Raw genomic sequence first — 13381 nt, forward strand, 5'->3', positions numbered from 1 at the left:
TACAAGCTCAGTGAGTTTCAGCTTCCCTGCCCACGTATCCGATCTTCGCCAGGGGTCTCAACATGCCACCAGCGCGGATTTTCTCGGATTTTGCTGGCATGCCACGCGGCCGTGCCCATTGTTTGAGACGCGCGCTTTGCGCGCCGTGGTACCCATGCGACAGGTCTACAAGCTCAGTGAGTTTCGGCTTCCCTGCCCACGTATCCGATCTTTGCCAGGGGTCTCAACATGCCACCAGCGCGCGTTTTCTCGGATTTTGCAGGCATGCCACGCGGCCGTGCCCATTGTTTGAGACGCGCGCTTTGTACACCGTGGTACCCATGCGACTGGACTACAAGCTCAGTGACTTTTGGCTTCCCTGCCCACCTATCCGATCTTTGCCAGGGGTCTTAACATGCCACCAGCGCGCGTTTTCTCGGATTTTGCGGGCATGCCACGCGGCCGTGCCCATTGTTTGAGACGCGCGCTTTGCGCGCCGTGGTATCCATTCGACTGGTCTACAAGCTCAGTGAGTTTCAGCTTCCCTGCCCACGTATCCGATCTTCGCCAGGGGTCTCAACATGCCACCAGCGCGGATTTTCTCGGATTTTGCTGGCATGCCACGCGGCCGTGCCCATTGTTTGAGACGCGCGCTTTGCGCGCCGTGGTACCCATACGACTGGTCTACAAGCTCAGTGAGTTTCGGCTTCTCTGCCCACGTATCCGATCTTTGCCAGGGGTATCAACATGCCACCAGCGCGCGTTTTCTCGGATTTTGCAGGCATGCCACGCGGCCGTGCCCATTGTTTGAGACGCGCGCTTTGCACGCCGTGGTACCCATGCGACTGGACTACAAGCTCAGTGTTTTTCGGCTTCCCTGCCCACCTATCCGATCTTTGCCAGTGGTCTCAACATGCCACCAGCGCGCGTTTTCTCGGATTTTGCTGGCATGCCACGCGACCGTGCCCATTGTGTGAGACGCGCGCTTTGCGCGCCATGGTACCCATGCGACTGGTCTACAAGCTCAGTGAGTTTCGGCTTCCCTGCCCACGTATCCGATCTTTGCCAGGGGTCTCAACATGCCACCAGCGCGCGTTTTCTCGGATTTTGCAGGCATGCCACGCGGCCGTGCCCATTTGACATTTGCATATTCGAAATTTCATTCGCGAGCACCCGTAGCGCTTTTAGCATATATCAAAATCTATCTAAGTCTAAAAGCAACTCGCCTGTTCAACACCACACCTAAAACCCCCACTCTACAAGCTCTAAAACTCCACGCGCCATGCTTATTTATTTGCGCATTTAACATAGAGAGTTGCTTTTACACTTTCCACCTGGCCCCCGTCTCCTATCACTCCATTCTTTTAATGATACACAAGGCTTACGGACTTCCAGGCTTCATGATGCCCTTCCGTCACCAGGCGGCCCTAAATCAACCAAAACAACATAACTCCACCCTTTATTCCTTTCAACCCGCCCGTCATTACTAAAACTTCACTTCACTACACTTTGCCGCTCGAATGCAACGTCACAATTCCTTCACGCGTCATCACCTACATACGGGTCGTTACGTACATTTATTCGCATCAACCATCCGCACGCTACTGTATATTGCCATCTAAATGTTTATTCACAGGCCCGGACCGCTATTCTTGCGCAAAGAACTAGCTGCAATTCATCTCCAATCGCAGGATTTCTGTAAGTAACTTGCTCACTTATAACAACCTTGCTTAGGCTTCAACTTTACTCCATATGGTTGGCCATAAACCAACGCCATTTAGATAATGCGCGCTCTTCATTCGGGTACAGCGTATTTATAACATTTATAATTCTTCACAAATGTCTAATCTTCTACAGCACCTAGGAATCTTTAAACTTGCAAGCGACTTTTTTTTCCAAACAACTACAATTTTCTAGAAAATATTATGCTTCTTCATTCTTCAACTCAAGTCAAAGTCCTTGTCGTTTTCAAGTGAAAATTTCATATCATACCATAAAACAGCCAACGAATGTTTCAAAACTTTTTGCAAACTTCAACGAGTATAAAGTTTCCAAATTTTAAGCGTGCTAAAGCATAGTTAGTAGAAGGGACCAACTATGCCTACAGTTAGTATTTTTGGATCACAATATTCAGCTTTCTACCTATTTCTTAGAGCGCGAAATGTTTCTGTTTCTTCACGTACCTGTTACCTTTCATCAAGTTTTATTTTCCGCCTAATCCCATTTTGCCTTTGCCCTTTATTTTCGCCTAATCCCCGTTTGTAAAGCCTTCCCACACGTCCTTATTAAAGTCGGTGCTTGATAGTACCGTTTCCTATGACTGTAAATGAACAAGAGCGACATTTTGGTCACAAAAAGTTCTTTATTTCATCCTTGAACAAACAACGACAAATTAAGCCCTTCACTACGCTTTCTTATAAACAGAATTGTAGCAACCAAATATCTTGATGAAAATAAAGATTCTCATGCCTAAATAATTTTAACAATTTCACCATTTTCAGCATTCAAGGTATCTGCTGACTGCCCTTTTAATTGCAACGTAGTTTTACCTGTGTCAACAGTCGTTAATTTTCATGCTTCCCTTGCGTAAAATTGAATAAAAGAGCAGCTTCACCAGACCGCTCATTCATTTCGGCGGGTTCATTTTACGCCTCTAAATATTTCTCGTTTTAAAGTTTCTCGCTACTTGAGAGTCCCGCTTTTAAAGATTCCCCATTCCCTGTTTTCAAGATAGCCACTTGACTTCACGTGCAACACCTTTTCCAAAGTCCATACGAAAACATTGAAGTCCAACTTCTTTTTTTTACAGCGCAACGAAAAACTCTAATGAAATTTCATTTTCATTTTCCTACACGATTCAAAATTGGTTGGCACTAAGGTACACGCACTACAATACTCAAACTTATTAGGTAGAAGTTATCTTGGTCTAAAACTCAATTCTCCCCAATTTTTTTTACCAGGAAATGTGGAGCAATTGGAGGTCACAATTAATTATCATCAATTCTTGGGAGTTAAAGGGCTAAAAGACCCCAAATGGATGTTTTAATTTATACTCATGGTTGGTCTACTGGAAATTTTATAGGCACTTTAATTAATTCCATTAGTAGAGGGGATAAACATTCATGTAATAAACATCAGAAAAAGTCAATCTTCACTCTCTGCAGAGGTTACAATATTTAAGTCAAGTATTTTTTAATGTCTCTAAATGCTTCAAAACCCACCTGAAAATTTTACTCAGTTTTTCCTCACTTTTGCCATTGATGATAATACTGAGGTATAAGGCCTGCTTTCAATGGTTTCATTTCAAAAAGCAAAACTTACAAAACCTGCATGAGGAGTCAAGCAGCTACATTTTATAAGAGTCTTACTTCCACTTGAACTACCTATGGCTTTTTTCTTTCCTAAAACGGCTGGTTATTTTGAAAATAGAAAAGTATAGGTGTTCCTTTCTAATGGCCCTTACCAAAACCACATGTATATCTTTTACATATATCTGCTACATATGTATCTCACATATGTCACATACATGTAACGTATCTGTCACATACATATGTAGCAGATATATGTAAAATATATGTCACATACATGTAACATAATTTATCTGACATATGTGTCACATATATGACACACGTCTCAAATGTAGCAATTTAGAACCTATGTCCAGTTATGTGGCATATATGTCAACATATCAATTTTACACAAATAAATATAAAATATATGCCACATATATGTGACATACATTTGACATATGTGACAAAAAGTATTAATGGGAGCGACCTTCTCATTTTCTTTTCAGTTTTAAGTTTTTCTATTTATAATTATAACAGTTCTCAATGGAAAAAATTTGCTAAAACGATTATAGTACAACAACGACAGAATCATTAAAAATTCATGTCAATTGAGGTTAATTAAAGAAACTGTGATTACAATCATGTATTTCAAAAATGATCTAAATACAGTAGAAATTGAAGTAGTGTTGTAAATGGAAAGCAAGTTGTTGGCGCCATGAAGTTAAAAGAAGAGACAACAGTTATTGACTGGCCACTACAAGGCTTGAGCGGCCATTTACGATTCTCAAAGTTAGTGGTGGGTAGAAATTGTAATATTTGGTATGTGATCAAACCTGTGAAGTGAATCGGTCACTTGCATGACACAGTTTCTTAAGCTTATGCTTTACAATGAAATAAATCTATCCATAGACTAAAGGTTTCAGGATTATTTTTCTTGCGTTTGGCAAGCTGCGAGGCCACCAGAAAAAAGAAAAACAACTGCTTCAGTCTGCAGTTTGGGATAACTTCAAAGCAATTAATTACTACAGTTTCAACAAGAATTTCATTTTCAAAAATCAATTCTTTTAATGTAATTAAGCCTTTCACTCCCAAGAGTGTTCAGTCCAACTTTAGAAGAAATCTCTCAATTTTAACTTGCAGAATCAACAAAAACAAACAACATATCGCATGAAGATGCTGCTTGACACCTTACATTTTAATTTTAATACGCAAGAGTTCTATCCAAAGAAGTTACAAATGCATTTAATTAAGTCAAAGCCTGACTCAAGGAGGAAAGGATAAAATGATATTTCTATCATCATCCCAAATCAATTGATTCTTTTCAAGACTATCTTTTCACTGATAGTATTTCTTGCAATAAACATGACCCAACTTATTGCATTTCATGATAAAGAATCAACAGATTTTGTCAAACAAAATTTACTGATTCAGTAGGACTATTTTTAATTAACAGCTGTAATTGAGGATAATTCTTATGAAGTTTTTAAGAATAGAAAAAGAAAGTTCATCCTATTACTACATATTGCAGTTAATAGACAACAGCAAATAATCAACATGTAAAGCTCAGTTAATTAAGCATGTAAATAAATTTCATTGACTACTTGAATTTATAGTTGAGAGATAATGCAAGCCATGTATTTATTTGATATAAGTTGCCTTCAAGTATTCCTAAAATTCCCAGTCATTCTTAAACATTCCTTGAAATTCCTTGGAATTTCCAGCAAGTTTTTAAATTCAATGTATTTCAGGGAAGTCATTGGTGCTCTCAGTTGAAATTCCTAAGAATTCCCAGGAATTCCTGGAAATTCAATTTGTTCACTAACCACAAGGGCAAGTGGTTGGAAACCAGCTAGGAAAGTAGACAATTTTGTTGATTACATTTATTAACATGAATTAATATGATATGATTGGATGCTCACTAGATAAACTATTTGCTGTTATGATTTGCACAAGTTGCTTACTTTTATAATTATTAAATAGTGAAGTCCATTTTTTATGATAAATTTGTTACATTTTATGACAACCATTTTTTTTTGTGGGCTTTAATCCCAGCTAGAGACATGGTAAGACACTGCTGATTTGTATGAAATCTGTTTTCTGTTGTACATGATTGAATGATGAACTCCATTTTATGGATATTCTTTCTTTTGAAACAATAACTCATTTTGGTTAAGGATCCCAACATTATGAGAGTCACTTCTAATTTGCATGGAATTTTTTGTAATAACTTTATAAAATAATCGAATGATGGATTTCATTGTAAAATATATTTGTTTTTACATTAAAAGACAATTTTGAAGCGGTCTTTTACAAATTTTGCTTATTTAATTGTCATGGACAGTTGTACCAAATTAATTAACAAAATGAATTTCATACTTATACGTTTCAATGCCTATCTGACTTGACCAAGTATATAATAAAGCTGAACACATGCCATATGAACTAGAGGGTGCATGCTTCTTATTGCATATTAATTTGACTGGCTGCATGTATGCATGCCATTCATTTATAATAATTATCTTGAATACATTCTAAGTATCATAACTTAAAGTATACTTTAAGTACCACTCAGTTTGCCACTATTGCTTCTACTCATGAACTATACTTCAAGTGCACTGCAAAATTTTAAGTACCTTTCAAGTATACTTCAAGTATACTTTTGGGTGTTCCACTTTAAGGTCGGACCAAGTGTACTACAAGTATACTTTTAGTAGCACTGTAAACCATACTTAAAGTCTACTGAAAGTATACTTAGTGTATCTTATTTGCAGTACACTTTCATTACAGAATTAGTATACTAAAAATATACTTAATTTTGGTAAGGGTACAGTTACAAGTAATAAAGTTCATCTTATTGTCTCGCTGTTTTGGAAATGCCTCTCTTGCTTTTGGTACATTTGTCCCGTACTGTTTTATGGACTTTCAAATTGTGACACTGTTCTCCTCTTTCAACTTTTATTGAACAAATGCTGTAAATGAAGAAGGATTTATAGCAGTTAGACAATTTCCAAAGCTAATATAATGATTTTAGGCAGCTATTAATCACTAAATGTGTCTGTCATATTTTTTGCATCATTAACTATCAAACACATGACTAGAAGCTCCTGTATTTTACTTGTGTAACATCAGAAACTTTTTAATTATCCCAAGAAAAATTCCACATTCATAGCCAACAGGACTTGAAATTCTTAGGAATTCCAATTCAGAGCATCAATGCCTTCCCTGAAATATTGCGAATCTCAAATTTGCAGGAAATTCCAAGGAAATCTAAGGAATTTCTAGGAATGTTGAAGAATTACTGGGGATTTTAGTACATGAGAAGTTTACTGAAAGTACACCAATGAACCCAACATCAACAATAAATAACATGATTTTCTCTTGAGCAGTATACTTAAAGTGTACTTAAGAAAGGGTACTGCAGATGTACTTTAGTAAGTGCAGCACTATTGAAGTATTATTGAAGTATGATTGCAGTATAACCATTACTTCTAGTATACTTAAAGTATACTTCAAGGCCATCTTTTTTGGCAAGGGGTGTTACATAATGTGTTAATTTACCTTGTTAGATATTACATCTATGTTAAATATACGTACAATTGCTCCAAAATCTATACATATATGTCACACACATGTCAAGTAATTTCACATATATATGTTACAGATACATAAATGTCACATATATGTAACATATATGTAGTTTAGGTGAGGGTTAAGATGTCTTTGAGGGTCTTATATAACAAGCCTGCCATAATTTTTCACTAACATGAGGCTATGAGTCGTATTTGGCCTGTCAGCACCTTTTACTCATTGATATTTTCATATCAAAACCATTAATAAGGTCATGTATCACAGCCCCGCGAGACTATGAGACATATTTGGCCTGCTTTAACTCGTTGAAATTTTTAGACAGCAAAACAAAGAGACCATCACACCATCATGGGCCTAGAAAGTCACACAAGCCACACCGCAATTTTTTGTAACACTCATAATAGCTCCCTGTAGGCCATTGTAGCTCATTGTAGGTCATATTGTAAATCGTTGTCGATCATTTTAGGTCAGTCCTTGTTTCCATGGTAGCTCATTGTAGGTCATTCCTTGTTTTAGTAACTTGGTCATGACATGTGAGACATACAGCAACATTTCCTGTGTGCTTTTAAATTGTCACAAATTGTCACACAATAGTATTCTGAAGGTGGTGTTAGGTGGTTTTAGATGGTTGTAGTTGGTGGTTGTGGGTGGTTGTAGGTGGTTTTAGATGGTTGTAGGTGGTGGTTGTAGGTGGTTTTAGATTTTTGCAGGTGGTTTTAGGTCATTCCCTTCTTTTAGTACTTACGGGAATTATCCTATTTTGTATGAACTGACCTAATTATTGAGATGTTGTGATTTTAATTCTTTCTACTCATTTACCTTAATTGTTCATTTATATTATCCACAAATTCACCAGCGAGATCTTCTTAAATAGGCCATTTTACAGTTGTGTTCTTAGTTCCTAAGCCTTTGATTCAGAGTGAGGCTAAAGACGACCTTGTTGTGATAGAGACCTCTATCGAGCTAGCATGATAACAAAGTGATTTACATTTGAAAGGCAGCAAGGTTTGTATCATAACAAGGTCATCCCTAGCCTCACTCCCGTTCAAAGGCTTGGTAACCAAGCACACAACTGTAAAATGGACTATTCAATCTCCTTTACTGTCTACCATAGAGTTCTTATGATGTCGGCTTGGAGAATTTTCTACTGGACCAACCTAAAATCCCCTGACTTATGTTTTCCTAGTTATTCTCGCTACTTCTCTGATACATGTTGAATATTAGATATCGTAGGGAGAAATTCTGTCTTGGTCACAATAAAGGATGATAAAGGATGAAGATCTGTACGATTAAAGTTGAGTAAATAAGTCCATCAATCAATCAATCGATCAATAAGAACTCTACTAAAGGGTGATAGAACTGTAATATGGGCAGGTTCTCTCCTGGCGCAGTGATGATATGCCATGTCTATAAACAGATTGAAGTCACTGGAGATAGTTTGAAAATATCTGGTACTGTGCTAGTCTTGGTGGACTCCATAGAAATTTATGCCATAAAGGTTTTTGAGAGATTCTCAGAAGCAATCCTCATCAATTCATTTGGAATATGCAGTGGAGTTCTGCTGTCATCTCATTTAGAGAAGAGATTACAAACCTGTCCTTGAGTCATCTCAGTTAGAGCAAAACTCCAGGAAGGAGGAGATTTTCTGTATTTAAGGGGGTTGCAAACATAATTCCCTAGGGAGCTGGCAAGTGTAGGGCTTATCAATGTATATCTTTTTTTCTTTTTTTGATTGAAGCAGTGTATTTTTAAAAGGAATCATCCTATTCTGTATGAACTGACCTAATTATTGAGATGTTACGATTTTTCGTTCTTTGCAGTTATCTTAATTGTTTGTTTATCTACAACTTCACTAGCGAGATCTCCTTAAATTGAATCTCCTTTACTGTCTGCCATGGAGTTCTTATGATGTCGGTTTGGAGAATTCTGTATTGGATCAACCTAAAATCCCCTGATTACTGTTTTTAGCTATTGTCAGTACTTCTCTGCTAGATATTGAAAATAGATATTGTAGGGATAAATTCTGTCTTGGTCACTTACGGGAGTTAAACGACAAAACTCCAGGGTGCAGAACATTTTCTGTATTTAAGGAGGTTGCAAACATAATTCCCTAGTGAGCAGGGAAGTGTAGGGCTTATAAATGTATATTTATGTTTTCTTTTTTTGATTGGGCCAGTGTATTTTTACAAGGAATCGTCCTGTTCTGTATGAATTAACTGACCTCATGATTGAGATGTTGCAATTTTTCGTTCTTTGCCTTTATCTTAATTGTTCATTTATCTACAACTTCACTAGCGAGGTCTCCTTACCTTGATTCTCCTTACAGTCTGCCATAGAGTTCTTATGAAGTTGGTTTGGAGAATTTTTTATTGGATCAACCTAAAATCCCCTAACTGATGTTTTTAGCTATTGTCAGTACTTCTCTGCTAGATATTGAATAGATATTGTAAGGAGAAATTCTGTCTTGGTCACTTATGGGAGTTAATTAAATGACAAAACTACTGGGAGGAGAAGATTTTCTGTATGTAAGGGGGTTGCCAACATAATTCCCTAGGGAGCTGGCAAGTGTAGGGCTTACACAATCAAAATATTGATCAAGCTAGCGGCAATACCAGAATTTGTTGTATAGAATTGATTGTTGGCGATAATTCTTGTCGGGCCGGATTGCTCTTTAGTGTTACGATGAAGGAGTGTTAATTCCGATTGATTTCTACATTGATTTTATGTTGACTTTTTTTCTGTATTTTGTTTTTCCTTTTTACACAGAACACAGTGGAGTATTTTGGGATGAAGTGAGGTGGTTGCAAAGCTTGAAAGATAGTGCGGAGCCAAGAAAAGTATTTTGTAAGGACACAAGAGGAACTAATGACAGTGATATATATATATATATCTAGCTAGCGGATACTAGCTAGCTACACTATTTACCTCCGAGTTGCTCGGAGGTAAATAGCAAACGATATTCGGAGTTTGACCTGCCAATCAGAGCGCGCCTTCAACGCTATCCACTGTTTTAGTATATACTAATTGGTCATAGTCGATGATAGTGCATGATAGTTGGTGGTCAAACAGAAGCGCGCGCTTCAACTATCATCGACTGTCATCAACTATCATCGACTATCATGCGCCGTTTCACCAAGGCTTAACGCTTCACTACACGCCGGATTAGGTTTCCCACGATTGAAGTGAAGGAGGAAAATTCGTCGGAAAACAATAGGGTCACGACCTCTTCAGACAGCTTTTCTTATCAATTTTTCCCTCTATAACTTTCATTCAAGCGTCGTAGTCTTCAATATCGTTGTGCGGTGCATGGGCGAAAGGAACTCGCACTCGATTGATTTTCCAAAAGCAAAAGGGTGTACAATCCAGTTCAATTCCAGTACTCTCTAATAATTAGTGGTGCGATCGATGTAGATGATACTTTTTGTTAATGATACAGGAGGCCTGTCGAGCACAGACGTATTGGAAAGTAATTGAGTTGTGTCACTGCTATCTCAACAAATCGAGTACATTTGTAGTACTCACTTTCCTTTGAGTGTTTGAGAGCTTCAACTTGCAGTGCAATGTATTTGCAATTTCAGCAAAACATTAAAGTTCACAGAAATCTGGGTTTTGGTTGAAAAGTTTTTCTCACGAATCACAGCCGGCGTGAACGACACTGAAACACAAAATGTAACTGTCGCGTTGAGAAAAGTAAGATAATGTTATCACTAGGGCTTTGGTCGTCATAACCTGGGGGGATTTTTAGCAGAGGAAAGAAGGTTATTTTCAATCGTCACTCTTCAAAATATCATCACATGTGCCTTATGACTTGAAAAATTTTATTCAAATCTGATCATTTTATTTTCCTCAAACTACCCCTAAACCTCAACAGATGAGAATTCTACCATAACTGGAGAGGTGTGAACTAAAAAAGAAAAACCAGCCTGTTTCCTAAAGGTGAATAAAATCAAATAACATCCTGAGCCTCCTGTTGTAATAATAGTTAAATAAATCAATTATTATCCAGATAAAAATTATATTCAACTTCATCTATCCTTGCTACCCAAAAACATCAGATACACCCTTCACAACCTTACTTTTCAACTTATTAAATAAGAGGTATCTTAAAAAATTTTATGAGAACCTGTACAGCTGATCAATCACAGTGACACTAGCTCATTGATATAGTGGCACTTCTCTCCCTTTTATTCGGCCCTCGTGAAATATTTTATCTTATCCGTCCCGGATGATGCCTTTGAGTGGTGAAAGCTCAGACTTCTACAATATTTTACAGTAATTCAAGGCAACAGTGTTTTTCTTGGTTTTTTTTTAACAGCTGATAGTATCAGAGAGGACAAAAAGAAATTGTTTCCCAAGGCTTGTATCCCCTGGGAACAAGACTGAATGAAGTCAGATTAAAATAATGAGGAGAGTTTTGTTGACCTCTTTATGAAAATGTATGATTTACTCCTATTAGGGTTTAGAGAAATTAGCCTGAACTCAAGTAGTTTGAGGCCTGGGTTTTATCTTGGTTTGAGACCCCCAGCAGAGTTTCAAAACTTAAAAAAATGGCTGCCGTTACCGCACGGCGCGTTCAAAGTTTAGATCAGAGCCTTTACACATTTAGAAGGCGAACATGGATGTATCTACCGAAATTTTTTTAGAAGACGTTGTTTTAGTGCAGATGTGAGGTCTACAGCTGAGGTGAGTGGTATTTTTGTGTTTCATTCGGCGAATTAGCTCTAATTTGCCGTAGCTTCCATAATGCCCTGAGGCGTAAATCCAAATAACGAACGTTTCATTTAAGGAAATCGCATTTTTTCCTTTACTAAATTACAGATTACAAATGCTTTGGTATGTTTCGGAAATTTTCCATTCTCGTCAGTGTACGATGAGGTGGAAACTGATAAACCGCGGTGTGAAAACTTACCCGTAGCGTAAATTTTGTTGTTTACCAAATTTAAATGCCTCGGCTCAATCCCGAGTTAGAAATTTAACGAAGATTTATAGTACAATTTTGTGGGTAAATGTATTTATATGAGCTTCAACAAAGCGAGTTCCTTACTCAATCTACACGGCATGTAAATGAGAGAGAGCAAAAAGCTATGCGTCAACAGTTGTGTTCTTATACATGTGTAGCGAAATTTAAAGTATACATATCAATGTTTTAGATTGAATCGATCCCAAGAGAGGTGACAAACTAAATTGGGATGTCGTCTTTAACCTTAGTTAACAATGACTGATTTGCCAGCCTGTGACGAATAACACAGACATTCTCAATCATACATGAACATGGCAAATAGGAATCTGACCATTACCTTTTCTTAAAGTGCACCTACACTCAAAAAATTTTTTTCGCTTAACGAAGTAAGCTTATTTTTTTGAGTATTTCTGCGCAAAAATTTTTTTATTTGCTCAAATCTTCAATTTTCTATGCCCAGTCAAAATACGGAAAATCGGCCGCCATCTTGCCCCACGACCGAGTTTAAAGAAGAATGGCTCTAGCGGGTAATGTGACGTCAAATCGAGAACACGAAAGTCTGCATCTCACACATTTTCACTTGTTTGGGAAGATTGTCGTCGATATCGTCCGAAATATGCCGACTAGGTGTGTTGTATGAAGATTGTATGGAGCGCGATACCCTCTTCCAAATTTCGCACGTTGCTACATCCTTCTACAGCACACTTAGTCGGCATATTTTCGGACAATTATCGACTACAACCTTCCCAAACAAGTGAAAATGTGTGAAAAGCAGACTTTCGTGTTCTCGATTTGACATCACATTACCCACTAGAGCCATTCCTCTTTAAACTCGGTCGTGGGGCAAGATGGCGGCCGATTTTCCGTATTTTGACTGGGCATAGAAAATTGAAGATTTGAGCAAATAAAAAAATTTTTGCGCAGAAATACTCAAAAAAATAAGCTTACTTCGTTAAGCGAAAAAAAATTTTTGGGTGTAGGTGCACTTTAACTATGATTTTTACTTAAATTCTTATTCAACTTCCACATTCGTCAGGGTATGTTGTCCAACTTGTGAAATTAAAGCCATCTAAGTTATGGTAGAATTTTAAGCCAAGTAATGTAAACTGTTGCCTGAGACTTCTTTTCTAATCTCATATTCACAGTGTATTTTTTTAAATCCATAGGGACAAGATAGCTCAACAGCACAGCTATTCTGCAGCCAAACATAATCTTTGACTCGCTTATGATGAAGGTGAGCAATTAGTAAGTAAGTGTTAATTACCAGTAACAAATTCGCTCTCAATCTGAAGCTTTCGGTGGTAAAAATGATGGACAACAATCACTCTCAAGTGACTTATTACCTTTTTTAAATGACCTGACTAAATCATTTAAGGTAATAAGATTAGGTAAGAATGCTTGATCAAAATACTTTACAAATGTACTGTAATCATCGTCCAGGATTGTAGCAATTTCAGAGCAACTTTTTTCTTGTCAAGAGTACTGGTTACCTCATCTGATAACTCATAGTCATTAGCATTGGGAAGCCAGTTATTCTGCATTAAGAAGGTTGCATCCCATACTT

At 37.6% G+C, this 13381-nt stretch overlaps 1 long non-coding RNA gene across 1 annotated transcript; it reads left to right on the forward strand.

The window, feature by feature from the left end:
- The first annotated feature begins 1566 nt into the window (after positions 1 to 1566).
- Positions 1567 to 10464, forward strand: LOC148726049 (uncharacterized). The gene is made up of 2 exons (XR_015989226.1): positions 1567 to 1677; positions 9624 to 10464. It is a non-coding gene; the product is annotated as an uncharacterized LOC148726049 (long non-coding RNA).
- Positions 10465 to 13381: the final 2917 nt, after the last annotated feature.

This window comes from Stylophora pistillata, chromosome 7 (genome assembly GCF_964205215.1).
Source record: "Stylophora pistillata chromosome 7, jaStyPist1.2, whole genome shotgun sequence".
In the NCBI taxonomy this organism is placed as follows: Eukaryota; Metazoa; Cnidaria; class Anthozoa; order Scleractinia; family Pocilloporidae; genus Stylophora; species Stylophora pistillata.